General features: G+C 36.7%; 1 protein-coding gene across 2 annotated transcripts in view; it reads left to right on the top strand.

The window, feature by feature from the left end:
• Positions 1 to 642: 642 nt before the first annotated feature.
• pacsin2 (protein kinase C and casein kinase substrate in neurons 2) overlaps positions 643 to 2,888 on the top strand; it is an 18,429-nt gene continuing 16,183 nt past the window's right edge. Inside the window, exon 1 of one of the 2 annotated variants that reach the window (XM_014004234.1) lies at positions 643 to 804. The gene's annotated coding sequence lies outside the window, so the exon portion shown is untranslated. The remainder of the gene's footprint in view (positions 805 to 2,888) is intronic. The other variant, XM_014004235.1, reaches the window with a different exon arrangement.

Here is a 2,888-nt window from a genome sequence, read left to right as displayed (position 1 = left end):
GCAAATGTTTTTTTCAGTTTGTACCTGTTCTGCTTGTTTTTCTATATTTATTTCGCTTTACTACATACTTGGAAGCCAAAACATACAAACAAGGTGCTACATAAACATGTCTTACTGACTGAATGCACAAATCTCTACCAAATAGAAGTCTGTCTCTATAAAATATATAAACAGGTGAGCTGAAATATCAGACTAAATGTGTCTATTTAACCTTCCAATAAAAAAATAAATAAATAAATAAAAATGAAGGTCAGGCAGGATTGTAGGAACGTAGGATCCAGGCAGGCAAAGCATAACCAGGTCTAATAGAGGAAATAGAGAAGTTGTGGAGAGTCACTTCCTCAGTGATTCCAGTGGTCATCAGACCACTCAGTGCTGTGACCCAATGAAATAAGGTGGAATTACCCAAGCTGAAAAATAGGGTGAGCTTTTATTTATTTATTTATTTATTTATTTATTTATTTATTTATTTATTTATTTATTTTCATTTCATTAAAAATAAATATAAAGTCTCAAAACAAATATTAATAACATATTGTGTATGTTTAAAGTAGTAGTTGGTAGTAAAATGGTTTTTTTTTAAGTGATAGTTTTATGTTGAAAATCCTGGACCGGAAGCGGACTGCCTCACTCTGGGTCATTGCCGGACGTTTGTTGTGTCACAGTCGCACACTGTCAGTCAGTCGTTAGTTGGTGCCGCTACGGAGCGGATAAACGCTGAAAAAGATTTGAAACTTGGCACCACGAATGCGAACAGCTCTCTCATTAAATCCAACTAAAAAAAAGGCGATAAACGCAGTCGAGGTAAGTTTAAACCGAGATATTTACATGTAAACTATTGTTCCAACTTTCTGCTGTTGGGGCTGTGGCTGCTTCGCTAACATCTTAATAGAGCTAACTTGGGGGCTAACTGAAGTAACTCGTAGTTGCCTGGAAAGTGATTAATTTACAAATAAAGCTCGAGTTATTTAAATTATTTAGAGGTAATAGTACTAATATTAGTATGCAACGTAATTTATGTGGTACAACTCAAACGTGTGCACCATTAACTTCCTGTTGTGGGTATTTATGAATAATAAATCCTCGCCTTTCACTAAGTTCGAAAGACTTTCAGCTGTTAAAACGCAGCCTAAGTGTTACTTTTTTAAAAAACTTAAGCTGTTTAATTTAGCATAGATATACTGGTGTTTTGTTGCCTGGAGTGATAAAGGGCGGGGCACGTTTCGCAAACTTTAAAGATAACCTCCCGGTGCATGGCATATATTAACCCTGTACTCAGAGCATTGCAAAATCTGACCGTTTACAATGGACTAATGGCTTAGCTTCAGCAGCCCGGTCATTATAAAGCTTACCCAAGCTCCCTGTTCAGCTCAATCTGCGTTAAAATTTGCGCAGTGACAGCAGGCTGCCAAGTCCAGTCTTCACTGCAGTAGATATATGTAACTTAAGTAATAAACAAAATAAAAATAGGGCTAATTTAGCCTGTAATACCTTACAGTAAGTAACAGGGATCGTGGGTTATTTTAAAGATGACAGTCATAGTTTTATTATGAATCAGTGGAAATGATCACTCACCGTGCAGTTATTTAGACATGTGCTGTGACTGGGTTGTTTCTTTTTTTATTTTGTAGGATTGTTGTCTGGGTGAAGCAGTAGTGAAAATGTGGAGTTCCTGTTTTTCGAGGAGAGCCTGTGAACTGCTACTTCTGTCAGAGAATTAGACCGAACAGGATTTATATTCCAGTTCAGGCTGTTAATTTCTATACATAAAGCCTAAGGGTAGAATTCTTTTTACACATGGTTAAAATGTTAAACATTTTGTGATGTTTGTGTTCGTAACAATGCCTTGATTGTCTGCTGCTTTTAAATGCATCAGGTAGAGGTAAAGGGGCTTTCACAGGAAGAAATTTCATATTGCCCGTCAACGATGTTGGGATCACCCTTTCCCTTTAAAGTAATATTGCATTTCCCTCCATTATGCTCCTCGTGTTCTTGGCATGGTTAGTGGAAAGTGCCTGAAAGTGTGGAACAACCCCATTGTTTTTTTTTTTCCTCTGTTCATGGGACAAGAAAGACTCCAGCAGACAGACTTGGCCTGTTATGTTGAATCTATGGTTGACCTGATGTCGGTGGACCGCTGGTTTTATGGCAGGTATTTTGGAACCTYTTGTATAATCCGTTGCAGTCTAGAAAAGAGAGTCCCCACATTTGAAAAAGGCTGTGTTCCTGTGAGATCTGCGGTCATGTGCAGCTGTTGAGCTCACACAAAGAAGGAGGGCAGAGGTGACGGACTGACAGCGGATGGCAATCCAAGACTTGACTTGTGATTGCAGTTGATACTTTGAATAATGCTCATCTGCATGCAAAATAAGTAAAATAATTATATTTTGTTTAGGGGTGTCCCGATACCAGTTTTTTCAAGACTGAGTACAAGTACAAGTACTTCAGTTTAGGTACTCACCGATACCGATACCAAGTAGCGGGGTTCATGTGGTTTATCTGTTCAACTTGTTGAATATTAAACAGAATAATGAAATGCAATTATCATGCAAAAATTGATGGGTAAATATTATGTTTGACAATAAAAAGGTAGTGCAAACTCTGACAAGTAAAGTTGGTATATATATATAACACCATAACTTTTGAAACTGTTTATTTCAAACAGGCTCTTTTTTATAAGGCCACACTCCCTCTGAATGTATTAACAATACAAATACTGCAAAACAAATGCTGTTGCATACATTAAAAAACAAAATAAGTTATTTTTATACATTTTCCTCAACATGCAACTACCAAGTTTAAATTAAATGTAAACCGTAAATTTTAGCAGCAGATCTATAAAAGCTTACTCTGCTTCTGTCTTAAACTGTTAAAATAATGACTCATAG

The sequence above is a fragment of the Austrofundulus limnaeus genome, unplaced genomic scaffold (genome assembly GCF_001266775.1).
Source record: "Austrofundulus limnaeus strain Quisiro unplaced genomic scaffold, Austrofundulus_limnaeus-1.0 Scaffold22, whole genome shotgun sequence".
NCBI lineage: Eukaryota > Metazoa > Chordata > Actinopteri > Cyprinodontiformes > Rivulidae > Austrofundulus > Austrofundulus limnaeus.
Note: the sequence above shows the minus strand (reverse complement) of the source record. Positions and strands in the feature narration are given on the sequence as shown.